The 21,394-nt window shown below is 41.8% G+C and overlaps 1 pseudogene; it reads right to left on the bottom strand.

Moving 5' to 3' along the window:
• Positions 1-4,676: 4,676 nt before the first annotated feature.
• On the bottom strand, positions 4,677-20,398 carry LOC120064527 (annotated as a pseudogene).
• Between the last annotated feature and the right edge of the window lie 996 nt (positions 20,399-21,394).

Genomic DNA, 21,394 nt, shown 5'->3' with positions numbered 1-21,394 from the left:
TTTAGGTTAAAAGTTGGGTAAAAAAAAAAAAAATCCCTTACCTTGATGCAGTTAGTTTTCCACGTTGATTCAATGTCATCGTTTTTTTTGGGTTGAAATGACGTGGAAACAACGTTGATTCAAGTAGTTTTTGCCCAGTGGGTTATTTCAGGGTTATGTTATTTCAAACTTCTGAGTAAATCAATAAATATATTACCAATAGGACTATAGTACAAAAGTCAAACACAAATTCAAAAATACATATAAAACCCTCAATGTTTGTTTTTTGTTTCATTGACTAACGTCAAATAAAAATGTACATTAAATAGGCTACATTTACTAAACTTTGTATTCTACTTGCACATCATCATCTGCACATCTATCACTCCAGTGTTAATGCTAAATTCTAATTATTTCGCCTCTATGGCCTATTTATTGCCTTGCCTCCCTAATCTTACTACACTTGCACACACTGTACATATACTTTTTATATTGTGTTATTGACTGTATGTTTGTTTATCCCATGTGTAACACTGTGTTGTTGTTTTTGTCGCACTGCTTTGCTTTATCTTGTCCAGGTCGCAGTTGTAAATGAGTACTTGTTCTCAACTGGCCCACCTGGTTAAATAAAGGTGAAATAAAAATACATTTTGAAAGTGCATTTGCCTCCGTTACGTTTTTCAATTTAAATTAAATGAATCTAACACTTCATAAAGTATCTGAGTCCGGCTACATGTGTTGCGAATGAAAGTGCCTTATAGTCCAGTCAGAGTACTTCAGCGGCTCTGGGGGTGCAGGCTTTTTCCAAGTTTTGGCCTATGCTCTGATGGAATATAGCCTCCATTGAGATACATGTACAGCTTTTCAGGTGGGCAAATTGGGCATACACTCCATTTCACAGTGTATTATACATATGCCTATAAACCGGACATATTTCGGCTACATATGAAGTCTGGACAGAATATAAGACCGAGAGGAGAGATTCAGCCGAGGCAGGCAAAAAAAAACAAAAAAACGAAATAGGCCTATATATTTTTAAATAAATCAAGTCGACCTGTGTAAAAACGTTAGAAATTAGAATCGAGACCTTTATATGTGTACTCAAGTACGCTCGATTCCATTAGGCCTACATTTATATTCAAATTACCTTGACATATATGAAATGTTTTATAGCCTACTGAAAGATCCTGCAAGTTAATATTCTATAAAAAATAGCATATCATACTGTATGTCTTAAAGGTAGAGTCAGCCATGTGATGGAGATCAGGTTTCCTCTATTAGCGGCCCACGTGCTGAATTTGGCCCGCAGGTGGTTTTATTTGGCTCCCAAAGTTCTGAGCAATTTGTTTTTATTATCATCATTATTATAAAAAAAAAAAATCATTGTTGGACATAAAATACTGAACACCAGGAAATCAGCTCCAATTGATTTACATTTTGAATATCGTTTCACAAGTATTCCCACACACATTAGAGACATACAAATGTAAGCAAGGTTTGAAATGATTGATTTAGTCAAATATTACAGTGCCTTCAGAAAGTATTCACACCCCTTTTCCACTGTTGTTGTTACAACCTGAATTTGAAATTGATTACTTTGAGATTTTGTTGTCACTAGCCTAGACCCAATACCCCAAAATGTCAGTGGAATTATATATATATATATTTGTTTAAACGGATAAAAAAAAAGCTGAAATGTCTTGAGACAATAAGTATTCAACCCCTTTGGTCATGTCTACATTTGACACTTACATGCGACTTCTGCTATCAGAATATGAAGATATCATTGAAAAGACGAAGATACGCAAAAGTCGCTTTGCGGTCTGATTGTGTTCAGATCTGGCTGACCACTTCCGGTCAGGGATGCATTGTGTGCAGATTTCTTCTCAGTCTGGACGCAATCAGGCTACTGACACCACATACTGTGTGCGACATCATCAGCACTCCTCCCACAAGTCTCCAGAAAATGTGTGTTTTGAGACCGAGAGGCACCTTTTCATTATAACGTTGGAGGAAATTACATTCCTAGCTTGTGAGGAACGTGTTTGCTGGCCTCATAAATGCTAGCCAGCTTGCTAATATTTAGAAGAAAAACAATGTTTCTTAGGCTCGAGTTATGCTAACCCATTTGCAATCCCTTTAGCAGGCTACAGAGGTAAGCTGACTAATTAGCTACAGTAGTTAGCTACTGCCACCCGTTGTTGTTGTGTTATCATATTTAGCCTATTCCACCGTTTGTAGAATGCATACTGACATTTGAATATAGAGCGGGAAAAGGGAATCCGGACACACTGTGGACACGGTAGACACATTTAAATGTAGGGGTAGACGCATGACGTGTACGGAATTCCATGATCAGAACTCTATGATCAGAATACTAAAGCTGCATGAACTGTCAAGTCTAGACACAGCCTTTGTTATGGCAAGCCAAAATAAGTTCAGGAGTAAGTAAAAATGTATCAAGTAACATAAGTTGCAATAATAGTGTTTAACTCATCTTTTTAAACCACACATACAATTATCTGCAAAGTCCCTTAGTCGAGCAGTGAATTTCAAACACAGATTCAACGACAAAGACCAGAGGTTTTCCAGTGCCTCACAAAGAAGAGCACCTTTTTAGTAGATTGGTTTAAAAAAAAAAGCAGACATCGAATATCCCTTTGAGCATGGTGAAGTTATAAACTACACTTTGGCTGGTGTATCAGTACACCCAGTCACTAAAAATATACAGGTGTCCTTCCTAACTCAGTTGCCGGAGAGAAAGGAAATCGCTCAGGGATTTCACCATAATTTCTTAATTTATTTAACTAGGCAAGTCAGTTAAGAACAAATCCTTATTTACAATGACGGCCTATCCCGGCCAAACCTGGACAATGCTGGGCCAATTGTGCGCCGCCCTATGGGACACCCAATCATGTCCGGATGTGATGCAGCCTGGATTCAAATCAGGGACTGCAGTGATGCCTCTTGCACTGAGATGCAGTGCCTTACACTGCTGCGCCACTCGGGAGCCCGTTCATGCCACTGTTGACTTTAAAACAGTTAGAGTTTAATGGCTGTGATAGGGGAAAACTGAGGATGGATCAACAACATAGTTACTCCACAATACTCACCTAATTGACAGTGAAAAGGAGAAACCCTGTACAGAATAAAAATATTCCAAAACATGCATCCTGTTTGCAATAAGGCACTAAAGTAAAACTGCAAAAAATGTGGCAAAGCAATTCCGTTTTTGTACTGAATACAAAGTGTTATGTTTAGGGCAAATTTCAATACATCGCTGAGTACCACTCATCATATTTTCAAGCATGGTGGTGGCTGTATCATGTTATGGGTATGCTTGTCATCGGCAAGGACTAGGGAGTTTTTTTTAGGGTAAAAAGAAACGGAATAGAGCTAAGCACAGGCAAAATCCTACAGGAAAACCTGGTTCAGTCTGCTTTCCAACAGACACTGGGAGACAAATTCACCTTTCAGCAGGACAATAACCTAAAACACAAGGCCAAATATACACTGGAGTTGCTTACCAAGATGACATTGAATGTTCCTGAGTGGCCTAGTTACAGTTTGGAGTTAAATCTGCTTGAAAATCTATGGCAAGATCTGAAAATGTTTGTTTAGCAATGATCAACAACCAAAGCTCTTACACTCACCCAGAAAGACTCACAGCTGTAATCACTGCCAAAGGTGATTCCAACATTTATAGACTCAGGGGGTTGAATAGGCCAACTTATCTAAATCAAGATATTCCCGTTTTATTTTTCATATTTAAAAAAAATAAATGTTAGAATTTTTCTTCCATTTTGACATTATTAAGAGGGTTTTGTGTAGATCGTTGACAAAAAAATAAATGCAAATGAAAGTCCTGTGGCTACCATGCTGTAACAGCGTGAAGCGAATCTCTGAACATGCACAGATACTGCGTGAGAGCAAAGTGTTGCATCTCGCTGATCTCAATATCTGCGGTGCTGCTCCTGCCAACGTCATTTCGCTGAGTCTAGAATTAAATCAAATTTGGTAGCTTATAGTTCTTAGTCATTGTAGGCTATTATTGGCTCATATGAATAGGCTGTATTTTCAGTCTGCTGCTTATGCCACTGCAAATACTAAAGTTGAAATAAACTGCAGTTGGATGTGATCTGACTAGTTAGTTCCCAGGTAAATATGGATCTGGAAAACTACATCAGAGTCCAGCTCCCACAGATGGTCTGCTCCATCACCAGGATGGTGGGAGCAAAGAGGGTGAAAATATTATCCTAAGCAGTCAGGATCCCAGGTTAGTCTATCCAAGTATCACAGGGAGGCTGTGCTCTTCTTTATGTTCCATCTGCAGACAAGAGCCCAGAACTGAACAGGCAGAATGACTACTATTGACAGGGCATTGGCCTACTCATTACTCACTGCCCACAGACTGTGTCTGATGACGTGCGTGTGTGTCTGTTTATTGTATTAGAGCTTGAAAGTTCTCATTGGACTTTCCACAGAAAACCCATAGCATATCCTATACATATATTTATTGTTTAAGTAAAAAATATATTGCCATTAATTTGAAGCAAGGCATAGAGATGAATAAATGACAACAACAATATACGTAACTCAAGCAAACGTAGTCAAGCACCAGTAGAATCTTCCATTCCCCATACACAGAGTGCAAGTCTCTACTTTTTTAAACAGTTTAACAAGTCCCCCCCCCTCCTTCAGCAAAAGTCTACTCTGTGGCGGACCTCCTTGAGGATGGGTGCAGCCAGTTCCGGGCCCCTGTGGGCTCCCTGGGCCAGCAGCCTCTCCAGGTGCCTCCTGTCCCCCCTCAGCCTCTCAATCTCCTCCCTGATCGGTGTGAGTCGCACCACCATGGCCTCCGCGACCAGCTGTTTGTACTTCCCCATGTCTAGCCCCACCGCCTCCTCCACCGTGCAACATGCTGCGTGCGTCAGCACAAACTGACTTGGACATCTTGGAGGAGGGGTCGCGGAGGGATTTGACCTTCCGTGTGGAGCTTGATTGGGATGAAAAGAGAATATGCCTTGTTAAGGCTGGGTTGTGTTTGGCAACGATATGGCTATTATTGTTATTAAGGTGAATGTACGCATGGGATATCATTACATCAGTTAATCATATCCCGATAAGAAGAACCAGGTCCTGGCAGTATGCTGTCAGCAGAGAAGTCAGGGGTGCATGGGGGGTGGCACTGGAGGATGAAAGGGGGAGGGTCTCTTTCCTGATGAGCTCTTTGTTTCAGGGTGATTTAAGAGGACATCTTTGATTGGGTTTCAAAGTGGTGGCGGATGACTGGCAGTTCTGCCAGAAGCTGTTGCTCTGGTCTCTTTCCCACAAAACGTCCATCGGTAAACAGCCAAAGACAGCACAAAAAGGCAGCATCAATCAGCCTGAGCCAACCACTGTCCCTAACCCGCCCCTGTAATACACACACACTTTTATCTATCCATCTCAACACGCGGGCGCACACACACATCTCTGAAGTCGTCTTGAGGACATACCCCCTCCCGCCTCCCCAAATCTATTATCACTTTATTTCTCAGATATATGAGGAAGGGAACGGTCCTTTAATCAAAGCTCCATTGCACGCATGGCTGGTTACATCTTGTGCTTTCATGACGGCGATAATGAAGGAGTATAAAACGGAGTATATCAGAGTGGGGTTATTAAGTATCCATCAGTAGAACATGCTGGCCATGTGTCTTTGTGCATGTGCATCTGGACGTATGTGTATGTATCCATATGGGTATATCTATGTGTATGAGAGAGAGAAAAAGAGAAAGAGAGAGTTGGATTTTGAGTATGTTTACATATGAGTGAGTGTCTGAGTAAGAGAAAATGTACTACACTGCCTGCATCCATAGATGTAACCCCTGTGTGGTACACAGTAACTTACTGAGCAGAACACGTGGCTCAGGGAATAAGTCTCCGTATGTAATCTTGAAGATGCGGGCTAGGTCCTGAGCCAACTCCAGATGTTGGACCTGATCTTATCCTACTGGGACGTGAGTGGACCTGTAACAACATAGAAAACCTCACACTCAGTGAATTTGTTTTTTAAATATTAATTAAATTTATTTGCTGCAGCACACCCACACTTAATAGAGACTGAGCTCACTTGTAAAGGAGAATATCCGCAGCCTGCAGGACGTGGAAAGACTACAGCCCCACACTCCCCTCATTCTTCTGTTTACTTTTCATCTGGAGAGAGAGCAAGAGAAATAGGGGAGAGGGGTGTAGCAAGAAGAAAGAGAAAGAAACATTGCAAGGAGAGAAAAGTAGAAAATGAAAGACAAAAAGAAGAAAAAGAAAACAGGTTAGCTTCTCTTTAAGGCGGCATGTTCTCTTTACGAGTGAAGAGCACTCGCTCATACAAACTCAACATGGCTGAATCACAGGACATTTTCCACCACGTTTGACGTGAAGTCAGCTGTTGAGTAAACAAAAGGTGTTTTCAGTGTAGAACCAGAACACTGCTGGCCGTCCTTTCCTTCCCTCTGGCCTCCTAGTAAAACTGCATGTGGCCAAGGAAATCACTGTCATTATGAGAACATTTAAACAGATCTGGCAAGTGAGGTGCTGCTATGAGAAACAAACAGGACTAACAATAGTCAGGATGCTGAACATGAGAAAGGAAGTGGAGGAAAATGGAAGGATACCATTGAACTTTCCACCATTTGTAACTTGACTAACAATTTAACTGATCATCAACTCAATTGTGCAGCCATTGATATTAATGCATAATTTATACAAAAAGCAGGATTTGTCTCCATGTAAACTCATTCAGTGGTTGTATCACTGCATTTCAAATCCTACAGTATTCCCAAGCTGTTATGTACCTTTCACTGAGGCAGGTGTCAGAGTCGGGGGAATACTGGAGGCAGCCCAGGATCCAGGACAGTTCAGCGTGTTCAGAGACCTGTGGAAGGGAGGGAGACACCACAACCAGTCACTCAACATGGTCCAAGCCTAAAAATTATTATTGGTTTTAAACTAAGCCCACACGTAAAATAAAAAATCAAGTCTCTTCTCCACCACCTCAAATAAACATAACTAAAAACCTTTCAGATCCTCACATGGTGGGACTCCTCAGCTCCACCATGTGGCAGAGATAGGAACTATACTGGATCTTCCCTGTGCCCTAACAACCAGGTGCTCTGTTACCCAGATGCATAGCCAATAGCCATACTCCATTATACTACATCAGTGACAAGGCATTAGAGCCATTAAATAACTCCAATCTCCTGGACATTAGCAGGGCTGGATTTAACGACTCCCTCTCTGCATCACGCTACAGCCATCCCATACTTTTCTCTCTCTCTCAACATGGGTCTCTCTAAAACCTATGGGCCTTGCCAACAACTCTCATTAGTGGGAAAAAAGGCGCAAAATCCTTCTGCTTCAGAGACTTAGAGTTTATGGGTGCTGGCGAAGTGACTGCCATCCCTCTCCGCTTAAAACGGATTCTAAAGAGTGTGACATAAACTCAAAACAGCACGGACATAAACAAAATGTTTACAATTAATACTTGTAGCTAGAGAGGGGGGGATTAGTTACAGACAGACTATGAATGTGAAATAGGACAGATGTTGATGACAGCAGAGTGAGGAAGGAGACACTGATATAGATGTAGGTGCAATAAAATACATTTTAGAATGAACATAAACTCCATTCATATTGAATGTGATCTGTCTTCGTAGTATCTGAAACAAACACACTACTAGTAATGTTATGGATTATGTGATTATAGGACTCTTTTTTTATTTATTTAGGAGAAAGCCAAGATATTCCTATTAACCTCAGAGCTTTGTGGATCTGCTGCTGTTATTTCAGTAAGAAACGGTGTAACTCAGTGGCGACCAGTGGCGTTTTAAGACTAGGGAAGACAGTTTTTATTTCATTTTTATGTGCATGGCCTTATTTCTTTTACAGCTTATTGAATGACTGTCATTCATATTCCATTCACCTAGCTCAATATAACATCGATGAGATTTAGGCTACTACATGATACTCCAATTTGACCTACACCCATCATGAGGTTGCTACAACGTAGTCTATAAATTAAAGTTTATAATGTAGATGCACAGATTGAGAGACAAATTGGAGTAATCTAGGTGACAGACAGTGGTTGTGTCCGAATACCCATACTTGCATCCTAAATAGTAGGCCGTTTGCGTATGCAAAAAAAACATGTTTTATAGTATGTGACATTTCGAAAATCGAGTATACTTTCGATGCCCAGATGTCATAATCATTTCTCCTTTGACAACAGCTGATAATAAGATGTCAATTAGATATGGAGATGCACTACCAAAATTAACCAAAAGCGGGAAACAAAACAATCACACATGACACATTCTCAGTATACAAAAATATAATGTTTTATTGTATGTAACTTTTTAATTAAAAAAAAATTGAGTATGCTGTAAATGCCAGGTTGTTATACTCATTTTGGCTTTGTAGCTGATTTGTAGTTGCCTGCCGTGCCTTTAACTATCTATGTGCTTTAGTAGCTAGCTAGGACTAGAAGTTATAACTGTTCGATCAGTAACATTTGCTAGCTACATGGTTACTTGCTGTTAACCGTCATCTTCCAATTTAACTTTAGCCTAGTTAGCTAGCTGGTTAGTTTCATTGCACATATGGGTGTAATCATTACCCCAAACAGTTGCAAAATATTCTGTTTTGCAACAAAAACTAGTGTTTCTATTGGACAGATTCAGGCAGGTTCCCTCCTTGTTTGCTGAACCTTTCCAATAGAAATGCTAGTTTTTGTTGTAAAACGTTTTACAAATGTTTGGAGTATACATCCCTGTTAAGGTAAAAGTAATGGTAAGCTGCACTCATTACTGTTTCACCTTGGCACTCCAATTTTATAAAGTATGTGGCCATCTAGCTACATAAAGTTCAAACAACTCTACTTTACTCATGTTTTGGTTAATGTACATAATCTCATGTCTTTCAGGATCTAGATAAAGGAGTGTGAGCTGGAGGGGCAGCTGTCACCTGCATGGGTGAAAAATAAGTGGAAGAACCTTAGACTTAAGCAAAAATACATTGCAGATGTGGGCTCCTCTTTCTCCCCAAAGGGTCCAGATGGGGAGGTGGGAGAAGGAGGTGACCGCCTGTGAGGCACTCCTTATGGTCATTTTAGAGGCCATGATTAAGAAGTCGTTTTATTTATTTTGTATGCATTTTATTTATAGCTGTTAATGTATTCATTTTTTTACTGTATTTGGTGAAGTTAGTTTTTTTTAAACCCAAAGTGGATTGCTGTTCTCATTGAAAGTGTTTCTTGTTTGTAATATTTTTAATTTATTTGATACCGTTACATTTACTGTTGGTGTGTTTTACTTTCAACATCAAAAAATGCACTCGCACATCTGAGCTATCTTGTTGCAGGTGCATGGTAACAATTAGAGAAGTTCAAAGTAAAAAGAAACCCTGCACACTGCTGTCGCTTTGGTATAGTAATAAATTGCATTTCTATAATACTTTTCATAACAATCTCAAAGCGCATCAAAAGCAAAAAACAAACAAGCAATATCAGGAGTAGCCTAGGTATAGTTAGGTCAACCAATAGAGGCCAAGTCTTTGAGTGCATGCATCCTCCAAAGCTGGAGAGGGACAGTTCCTGGCTTGATCAGAGGAAGGTGGTCAGGGAGACAGGTGATGAAGATGGAGTCTGGTGACGATCTTGTAGAGGAATAGCTACTCTGGGAACCAGCTTGAGTCATGTAGCCACTAGCATCCTTCACAATGTATGGCACCCACCCAGCTCTGGGTGCCAGAAATCTCAGCACACAGTTCAGAGTAGTAGCCAGTTGTCCTCATTATGAGCCCTTTGCCTCACCACTGCCTTCCTCTACTGCTTTACCCACTCCTCTCAAGCTCCAGGTGACTGCAATTGATACATGTGTAGGCCTACGGTACATTCAAGTTCACTCCAAATACGTCATTCCAAATTCTAGCCACTTAGCCCACAACAATAACACGAAAATTCACTGGGTTGGGCTACAGACCATCCTTTCCGGTTCATATGTGAAGCCGACACTGATGGACCTTGGAAAAAACCTGCTACGACTGGGAAAAAATTGTTTTGAACGGTCATCCAAAAAGTCAGAAACTCAGGCAATTCTTCGACCTGAAGATCACCGACATCCTGATTTTACACAGTCTGAGCTAATTTTGTTGCCGAATTCCGAGTTGTCGTGAATGCACCAAAAGTAGGACATTTCGGGAATGGCATACTGCATACTTTTTCTAAACAGTACATGCTAAATAGTATGTAGTACAATTAGTACACAGTATGCAGTTTAAGTAAGTAGTAGGCAAAACAGATTTCAGACACGGCCAGTGACACATTCAATACGGCCTTGCACACAAAGTAAGTAGCATACTGTATTCAGGAAATATTTAAAAAGTCAGTTCCACTACCATATTTACATGTGCAGGGATACTGGAGTGATGTAGGTAGATATTGATAGGGGTAAGGGGACTAGGCAACAGGATATAAGATAAACAGAGTAGTAGCAGCTTGTATGTGAATGGGTGTGCGTGTGTATAGAGTGTAGAGTCATATGGAAGAATGGCGCCGGAGGGGATGGCTGCCGTTTTACGGGCTCCCAACCAGTTGTGCCATTTTGTGTGTTTTTTCGCACTTATTTTGTGCATAATGTTGATGCTACCATCTCTATTGACCGAAAATAGTTTCTGGATATCAGAACAGCGATTACTCACCTCGAACTGGACAAATATTTTTTCTATAATGAGTCTGACGCAAAGGATATAATATTGCTCCCAGGCAAGGCCCAAATCCCTGTCATTCACATGAAGAAAATAAGGAAATTATTTAGAATTAGTCGGCGAGTGGTTAACCTGCCTCTACCATACGTTCTATTAGATAACGTGCAATCACTGGAGAATAAACTGGAGGAGCTCCATTCGAGACTATACTACTAACGGGACATTAAAAACTGTAATAGCTTATGTTTCACAGAGTCGTGGCTGAATGATGATACGGATAATATACAGTTAGCTGGGTTTTCGGTGCATCGGCAGGACAGAACATCTACGTCTGGTAAGACGAGGGTTGGGGGTGTGTGTCCATTTGTCAATAACAACTTATGCACGATGTGTAATATTAAAACTTCTTAGGGTTAGGGGGCAGTATTCAGAAGTTCGGATGACTGACGTGCCCAAAGTAAACTGCCTGTTACTCAGGCCCAGAAGCTAGGATATGTGTCAGGTTTTGGCCAGGACTGTTCTGGTTTTGTCACTAGATGTCCCCATTGCACCTTTTTTGAACCTTTTGTTTTTTCCTTGCTCTTTTATTGTTTGCACCTGTAGGTCGTTCCCTTGTTTGTATTTAAACCCTGTGTGTTCCTCAGTTCTTTGCTCAGTGTTTGTAAGTTAGCACCCAGCCCCAGCCCAAGCCTTGTTCTGTATATATATTTCTCTTATTGGATTTTCCAGAGGTTCTCTGGTTTAGTTCTTGTGTGTATTTTTGAGTAGTTTTTGGAGGTTTGTTTTTCTCTGCTGTTTTTACCACTTTGTGGAGTTTCTTTTGCATTTTTGAGGATTTCCATTTTGTGCCTCTTGGCTTTATTTTTGGACATTGTGGATTTAGATTCTTTGCCTGAAGTTTTTGTTCTTTTATTAAACCACCATCTCTAGAACTACTGTGTCTGCCTCATCTTCTGGGTTCTGCTGATTATTAGTGACTGTTTCTCGCACCGGGTCCTGACAATATGCATATAATTGGTAGTATTGGATAGAAGACACTCTGATGTATAACAGAACTCATATGTATAACGGAACTGATATGCCAGGCGAAAACCAGAGGATAATTTTTTGAGGTCACCACCCATTCAAACACTTGTCTATGGGATATTCAAAGGAAATCTTCCCAGATTGCAGTTCCTATGGCTTCCACTAGATGTCACCAGTCTTTAGAAAGGGTTTCAGGCTTGTTTATTGAAAATGGAGCTAGAATTTGTAGTTTTTCAAGGTGGCTCTCATTTGGACCGTAGTCTTGTGGCGCGCGTGGATGAGGGCGCGCACTTCGTTATTTATCTCCGGTATTGAACATACTATTCTCCGTCTTAAATTTGATTGTTTATTTACATATTAGGGTACCTGAGGATTGATTAGAAATGTTGCTTGACTTGTTTGGATGAAGTTTATTGGTAACTTTTGGGATTGCTATGTCTGCATGTTGAACGACTGGAACGGGTGGATTACTGAATCAAACGCGCCAACTAAACTGACTTTTTTGGGATATAAAGAAGGACTTTATCGAACAAACCAACCATTTGTTGTGTAGCTGGGACCCTTGGGATTGCAAACAGAGGAAGATATTCAAAGGTAAGTGATTTATTTTATCGCTATTTCGGACTTTTGTGACGCCTCTGCTGCTTGGAAAATGTTTTTAATGATTTTGTATGCGAGGCGCTTTCCTCAGATAATTGCATGATATGCTTTCGCAGTAAAGCCTTTTTGAAATCTGACAAAGCGGCTGGATTAACAAGAACTTAAGCTTTTAAATGATGTATGACACTTGAATGTTTAAATGTTTTGAATGTTTAATATTACAATTTTTGTATTTTGAATTTCGCGCTCTGCAATTTCACCGGATGTTGTCGAGATGGGGCGCTAGCGTCCCACCTAGCCTTAAGATGTTTTTAAGGTAGTCTCGAGGTATTGCTCACCTGAGGTAGTGTGGTCTACAGCTTATCATGAGGTACTCTATCTACCAAGAGTTATCTATATTTTTCATAGCCATCTATTTACTACCACAAACCAACCCTGGCACTACAGGACTGTTTTGCTAGCACAGACTGAAATATGTTCAGGGATTCATCCAATGCCATTGAGGAGTATACCACCTCAGTCACCGGCTTCATCAAGAAGTGGATTGACGACGTTGTCCCCACAGTGACCGTATGTACTTATCCCAACCAGAAGCCATGGATTACAGGCAACATCCGCACTGAGCTAAAGGCTAGAGCTGCCGCTTTCAAGGAGCAGGACACTAATCCAGACTCTTATAAGAAATCCCGCTATGCCCTCAGACAAACCATCAAACAGCCAAAGCGTCAATACAGGACTAAGATTGAATCCTACTACACCGGCTCTGACGCTCGTCAGATGTGGCAGGGCTTGCAAACTATTACGGACTACAAAGGGAAACCCAGCCATGAGCTGCCCAGTGACGCGAGTCTACTAGACGGGCTAAATGCCTTTTATGCTCGTGTCGATACAAGCAACACTGAAGCATGCAGGAGAGCACCAGCTGTTCCGGACGGCTGTGTGATCACGCTCTCCGCAGCCAATGTGAGCAAGACCTTAAACAGGTCAACGTTCACAAGGTCGTGGGACGAGACGGATTACCAGGACGTGTACTCAGAGCACGTGTGGACCAACTGGCAAGTGTCTTTACTGACATTTTCAACGTCTCTCTGACCGAGTCTGTAATACCTACATGTTTCAAGCAGACCAACATAGTCCCTGTGCCCAAGAAAGCGAATGTATGTTCAGGGATTCATCCAATGGCATTGAGGAGTATAACACCTTAGTCACCGTCTTCATCAAGAAGTGCATCAAAGCTGGGACCGAGAGATTGAGAAACAGCTTCTATCTCAAGGCCATAGACTGTTAAATAGCCATCACTAACTCAGAGAGGCTGCTGCCTACACTGAGACCCAATCACTGGACACTTTAATAAATGGCTCACTAGTCACTTTAAACAACGCCGCATTTAATGCCACTTTAATCATGTTACATATCTTACATTACTCATATCACATGTATATACTGTATTGAGACCCAATCACTGGACACTTTAATAAATAGATCACTAGTCACTTTAAACAATGCCACTTTAAATAATACCACTTTAATAATGTTTGCATATCTTACATTACTTATATCACATGTATATACTGTATTTTATACCATCTACTGCACCTTGCCTATGCCGCTCGGCCATCGCTCATCCATATACTTATATGTACATATTCTCATTCACCCCTTTAGATTTGTGTGTATTAGGTAGTTGTTGGGGAATTGTTAGATTACTTGTTAGATTTGTGTGTATTAGGTAGTTGTTGGGGAATTGTTAGATTACTTGTTAGATTTGTATGTATTAGGTAGTTGTTGGGGAATAGTTTGATTACTTGTTAGATATTACTGCACTTTTGGAACTAGAAGCACAAGCATTTCGCTACACTCGCATTAACATCTGCTAACCAAGTGTATGTGACCCAAAAAATAAATAAATTTGATTTGGTAAGCTGCCTAAATGACTACTACGTCGGTAGCCATGAAGTGCTTTGAAAGACTGGTGACACAACACCATCATCCCGGAAACCCTAGACCCACTCCAGTCCACATATCGCCTTAACAGATCCACAGATAACGCAATCTCAATCGCACTCCACACTGTCCTTTCCCACCTGGACAAAAGGAACACCTATGTGAGAATGCTGTTCATTGACTACAGCTCAGCGTTCAACACCATAGCGCCCACAAAGCTCATCACTAAGCTAAGGACCCTGGGACTAAATACCTCCCTCTGCAACTGGATCCTGGACTTCCTGACGGGCCGCCCCCAGGTGGTAAGGGTAGGCAACAACACAATTGCCACGCTGATCCTCAACACAGGGGCCCCTCAGGAGTGTGTGCTTAGTCCCCTCCTGTACTACCTGTTCACCCACGACTGCGTGACCATGATTAAGTTTGCTGACAACACAACAGTGGTAGGCCTGATCACTGACAACGATGAGACAGCCTATAAGGAGAAAGTCAGAGACCTGGTAGTGTAGTGCCAGGACAACAACCTCTCCCTTGTGAGCAAGACAAAGGAGATGATCGTGGACCACAGGACAAAGAAGGCCGAACACACCCCCATTCACGTGACGGGGCTGTAGTGAAGGGGGTCGAGAGTTCCTTGGTGTCCACATTACCAAACTATCGTGGTCCAAACACACCAATAATGTCGTGAAGAGGGCACAACCACGCCTTTTCCCCTCAAGAGACTGAAAAGACTTGGCATGGGTCCCCAGATCCTCAAAAAGTTCTACAGCTGCGCCATCGAGAGCATCCTGACCAGTTGCATCACCGTCTGGTATGGCAACTGCTCGGCATCCAACCGTAAGGCGCTACAGAGTAGTGGGTACAGCCCAGTACATCACTGGGGCTAAGCTTCCTGCCATCCAGGACCTATATACAAGGCGGTGTCAGAGGAAGGCCTAAAAAATTGTCAGAGACTCCAGTCACCCAAGTCATAGACTGTTCTCTCAGCTACCGTATGGCAAGTGGTACCGGAGCGCCAAGTTTAGGTCCAAAAGGCTCCTTAACAGCTTCTATCCCCAAGCCATAAGACTGCTGAACAATTAATCAAATGACCAGCTAGACGATTTCCCCCCACCCCCCCGTTTTTACACTGCTGCTACTCGCTGTTTATTATCTATGCATAGTCACTTTACCCCTACCTACATGTACAAATTACCTTGTTTAACCTGTACCCCGGCACATTGGCTCAGTACCGGTACCCCCTGTACATAGCCTTATTATTGTAACTTTTTTATTTTGTAAATATTTTCTTAACTCTATTTCTTGAACTGCATTGTTGGTTAACTACTTGTAAGTACGCATTTCACGGTGAGTTCTTCACCTGTTGTTTTTGGCACATGTGACAATTACAATTTGATTTGATTGAGTATAAATATATGTGTGAGTGAGCAAATTATGGACTGAGTGTTTGTATGTGTGTTGGAGTGACAGTGTGTCACAACAGTGCAAAGATTGAAATAAAAGGTCAATAAAGATGCAAGGTTAATGCAGATAGTCCGTGTAGCTATTTTGGTAGTTATTTAACAGTCATATTGCTTGGGGATAGAAGCTGTTTAAGAGATTTTTGGTGTCAGACTTGATGACCGGTACGTCTTGCCGTGCGGCACCGGTACCTCTTGCCTGCATCTAGCTGATCTGTGGAGTAATCATTAGTCCAAAATGTGTTTATTTTGGACAAATTCTGGTAGGTCCATCCAGAATCGGCAGAATGAATACACTTCTGATCATCAGTCACACACAGTTCACTTTCATAGCAGCCACGTACAGCATCATCACTTTGCTCATTGTATAATTTCTTATCGCATCTGCGCGCTCTCCTCCACACACCTTTTCCCTTAGCTGTTGTGTTGTGCAGTGAAGTCCACAAGCAATCTGTGACAAGGCAAAAAAAACTCTCCAAGCCAAACATTCAAACCATAAATGCTAACCTCTACAGAGTCTCCATCATTGTAACCATATTAGCTAATGTCATAGTCAACAAACTCAAAATCAAATAAAATTGTATTTGTCACATGCGCCGAATACAACAGGTGTAGACTTACAAGCCCTTAAACAACAATGCAGTTTTAAGAAAAAAAAGAAATGTTAAGAAAGTATTTACTAAAATAAACTGAAGTAAAACTAACGCTTTAGTAAACCCACAATCAAATCCATGTGCACAATCAGGCATAACAGTGTACAGTAAGCAGTTTGCAATTACACCGGTGGTAATACATTTATAAAACCAAAAGCTTACCTTGACTTGGAAGAGATGCAGTGTTGGATGGCCTTAGCCAGCTAGCTAACAGAAATAGCATTCCTCTCTGTTTGAGTCAGGTTGTTGAGTAGGCTAAATTAGCTGCATTAGCTAAGTAAGTGAAAGGTTAACTAAGAAGAAGAAAAAAAAGGAAAAAAATAAATATATATAGCTAGCTCTCCCCCTCTGCTGCTTCTCCATTTAAGAAATGAATTTGTTCAAAACTCTTCAACTATTGTCTTTCTCTCTCTGAGTCAACTACTCACCACATGTTATGCACTGCAGTGCTAGCTAGCTGCAGCTTATGCGTTCAGTACTATATTCATGCTCTGATCCTTTGATTGTATGAACAACATGTCAGTTTATGCGGCAAGAGCTCTGATGGGTCGGAGGGTGTCCTCTGGAAGTTGTCATAATTACTGTGTCTATGGAAGTGGGAGAGAACCATGAGCCTCCTAGGTTTTGTATTGAAGTCAATGCACCCAGAGGATGGAAAATAGCTGTCTTGTAGGGTAGCACTCTGTGCTACCCTACAGGGTGCTGTTGAGGCTACTGTAGACCTTCATTGCAAAACATTGTGTTTTAATTAATTATTTGGTGACGTGAATATATTTAGTATAGTTTTATCTAAAAAGGATAACAGACGTTTCACTATTTTTATATTTTATGAAGTTCACTGAGTAGGATGGTTTTCCCCTTCCTCCTCTGAGGAGCTTCCAATGGTGTAACTTTACTATGGTCTTTCTCTCGGACACACATATGCCCACGCACACACACTCGCGCCAATCTTTTCAAGCTGAAAGCCCTTCACTTAAGACACTATTGATTTCAACTGGTCACCATTTTTTCAATGAAGTCAAGTGTTTTCTTTGGGCGGTAGTGGTATTTGTACATGTGGAACAGACTCTGGTTAGTTTGTTCAATAGGAGATCCCCTTCGCTGCCAAGATATGTGGCATGAAGCTAAATGGGAATAAAAATAGGCCTTGGTGCGTGTGTGAGAGAAATATCACAGATGGACCACACTATCAAAACACATATGTCACTTGCAGAGATAGTCTGACACATATAAACACACATTTTAAGTGTCCAGGGAGAAGAAAATGTCTATTCGGATTACACTTCCTTTCCTAACTCAGGAGTTTACCCCAAAAAATAATTATCCCCTTCATGTGGCTTCCTCTGAAGTAAATGGTGGTATGTGTTTTCATAATCCCTGTGAATTTGCAGAGCACACAGTGAAGATAAGAATTGGAGTGATAAAAGAAGCGTTTTAAACTGCCTGCATTAGGTAACCATTCAGAGCTTGCCATGATAAAATAAACATTCCAATATGGCCACCACTTCAGCTGACTTTCTTGATGACATGCTGGGAAACAAAACCAAAGCAGCCTGCTCAGACTGCCAAGTCACAAACACACTCTCAGCTTTTCCAACTGTTTGCAACACCACATTAGAAAATAGGCTCAAACTCTTTTAATAGAGCAGTGATTATGTGTGTGTGTGTGTATGAGTGTGTACCTGCCTGCATGTGTCTGACTAACCTGTGACTGCTGGAAGAGGATAGATGTCTCTGGGTCGATGCCACAGGCCAGCAGGCTGGCAACCATGACCAGTATGTTGACCCGCAGAAGGGCAGGGTCCTAAGACTGGGTGATGGAGTGCAGGTCCACTATGCTGTAGAGCACTGAGGGGTACTGGCTCTGCAGGGACACCCAGCTCTCCAGAGCCCCAAGGTATTTCCCTAGGTGGGGCACAGATGTGGGCTGGATCCCAGAGAACACATACCCTCCTGGAGGCTCCTGTTGAGGAGCGGAGGAGAGAGAAGAGTTTGAAAAGAGATCAAACTTGAGAGGGAGAAGCAACTTCCTGATGGGCCGCCCCCAGGTGGTAAGGGTAGGCAACAACATGTCTGCCACGCTGATCCTCAACACCGGGGCCCCTCAGGGGTGTGTACTTAGTCCCCTCCTGTACTCCCTGTTCACCCACGACTGCGTGGCCAAGCACAACTCCAACACCATCATTAAGTTTGCTGACGACACAACAGTGGTAGGCCTGATCACCGACAACGATGAGACAGCCTATAGGGAGAAGGTCAGAGAACTGGCAGTGTGGTACCAGGACAACAACCTCTCCCTCAATGTGAGCAAGACAAAGGAGCTGATCGTGGACCACAGGAAAAGGCAGGCCGAACAGACCCCCATTAACATCAACGGGGCTGTAGTGGAGCGGGTCGAGAGTTTCAAGTTCCTTGGTGTCCACATCACCAACAAACTATCATGGTCCAAACACACCAAGACAGTCGTGAAGAGGGCACGACAACACCTTTTCCCCCTCAGGAGACTGAAAAGATTTGGCATGGGTCCCCAGATCCTCTAAAGTTATACAGCTGCACCATCGAGAGCATCCTGACCAGTTGCATCACCGCCTGGTATGGCGGGGCCAAGCTTCACTGGGGCCAAGCTTCCTGCAATCCAGGACCTATATAATAGGTGGTGTCAGTGGAAAGCCCATAAAATTGTCAGAGACTCCAGTCACCCACGTCATAGACTGTTTTCTCTGCTACCGCACAGCAAGCGTTACCGGAGTGCCTAGTCTAGGTCCAAAAGGCTCCTTAACAGCTTCTGCCCCCAAGCCATAAGACTGCTGAACAATTAATCAAATGGCCACCGGACAATTACATTGATCCCCCTTCCATTTGTTGTGTACACTGGTGCTACTCGCTGTTTATTATCTATGCATAGTCACTTCACTCCTACCTACATGTACAAATTACCTCAACTAACCTGTAGCCCACACACTGACTCGGTACCGGTACCCCCTGTATATAGCCTCGTTATTGTTATGTTATTGTGTTACTTTTTATTTTAATTTTATTTTTTACTTTAGTAAATTTGGTAAATATTTTCTTAACTCTTCTTGAACTGCACTGTTGGTTAAGGGCTTGTAAGTAAGCATTTCACGGTAAGGTCTACACTTGTGTTATTCGGTGCATGTGACAAATAAAGTTTGACTGGATTTGAACAAGAGTAATAAAAGTAACAGACTTTAAGACAACATCAAGAGAAAAAAAATAAGAAATTAAGGAGAGAAAGAAAAACTGAAGTCACCTGCAGAGGTGTTTGTACTGTATGCAGCCAACTGGCAGATTGGGAGGCAGTGGTCATGGTTGTATTGCTGTTATGGAGATGCTTAATAAAATTCATACCTAGCACCTCTGTAACAGTCAATGGGAGAACGTAACCAGCATATGTCCAATAAAAATATAGAACACTCTCCAGCCAGCCAATGAGGCCAGAGCAACAACTACAAATGGCCAATGAAAGCAGGGCAGAGTGGAAAATAAACCAATAAGAGTTGAAAAAAAATGTAGGTATATAGTCAGAGGAGAAATCAAGTGTGTGGAGTGTGTGTGAATGAGAGTCTATACTCAAGAGCATCATAAACCACAGCTATCAGACACAATTACATGAAGACCTTATTTTAAAGCCTTGGTCGGAGTTGAGGAATAGGCTCTTTTCAAAATTGGGATCCTTAACGTTAAGAAAAATCCCTAACCGATTTCAATTGTTGTTGTTTTTTTAAACAAAATTTAAAATCACAGTGCAGTTATCACGGAATGTTATTCTCCGTTTTATAGCCTACTTAGACGATAGGCTATAAGGGCCAGGGGAAAATTGTGTCATTTATATTAAACCAAGAGAAAAAGGCAAACTTTAGGCTACTTTGCTAGACATACAAAAGAAGACGTTGCGATACAGATTACCAAGACATTCTTTCTGTCTGCCCCATCTTCTCTCTCCCTCACGCTTGCTCGCCTGCCCTTGCTCATCGCTAATGATGCGAGCGTGTTCAGATTTCAGTCTGTTGCGTGTAGAATATCCTAGCCTATTCATTGATGACAGGCCCTGCTTTACAGAAATTGCGAGACATTGCAAGCCAATAAATTGCAATATACAACATTCCATTGTAAGATACAGCTTTTGATTGCCAATAGATAGGCCTAGTGCACGGTTTTGACTCCGTCTGCCTGGTGGCCGAACCTGCCCTTACTGTGCCCCTCCGCTCTCTCTCTGTCCCTTGCTAGCTCACTATGAAAGATGCGAGTGTTTGTGTTCTCGGAAGTACGGCAACTAAATCAGTCTCCTCCGTTTCAAAAATACAAAATCTTAGGAGGCGATTATTAGCGGAATGTACATATGTACATACTACCTCAATTGGCCCGACCAACCAGTGCTCCCGCACATTGGCTAACCGGGCTATCTGCATTGTGTCCCGCCACCCGCCACCCACCACCCGCCAACCCCTCTTTATGCTACTGCTACTCTCTGTTCATCATATATGCATAGTCACTTTAACCATATCTACATGTACATACTACCTCAGTCAGCCTGACTAACTGGTGTCTGTATGTAGCCTCGCTACTTTTATAGCCTCATTACTGTATATAGCCTGTCTTTTTACTGTTGTTTTTATTTCTTTACTTACCTATTGTTCACCTAATACCTTTTTTGCACTATTGGTTAGAGTCTGTAAGTAAGCATTTCACTGTAAGGTTGAATACCTGTTGTATTCGGTGCACGTGACAAATAAACTTTGATTTGGTTTGATTTGAATTTAATCCTGACACCATAGAGGAAGAGGTGAAGCGAGAGGTTTCACTCTCGCCAAAATAAGCCCAATGCATTTTATGGACTTGTTTCGGACCTAAGCTTGTCACCTGCCTTCTCTCCTTTAGGACGACTCCCATTGTTAGGGCAGAGATATGAGCATCTCGTCATCATATACAGATCTCTGTTGACACTCAGAAATGGCAGTGGACATGCAA

This window comes from Salvelinus namaycush, chromosome 19 (genome assembly GCF_016432855.1).
Source record: "Salvelinus namaycush isolate Seneca chromosome 19, SaNama_1.0, whole genome shotgun sequence".
In the NCBI taxonomy this organism is placed as follows: domain Eukaryota; kingdom Metazoa; phylum Chordata; class Actinopteri; order Salmoniformes; family Salmonidae; genus Salvelinus; species Salvelinus namaycush.
Note: the sequence above shows the minus strand (reverse complement) of the source record. Positions and strands in the feature narration are given on the sequence as shown.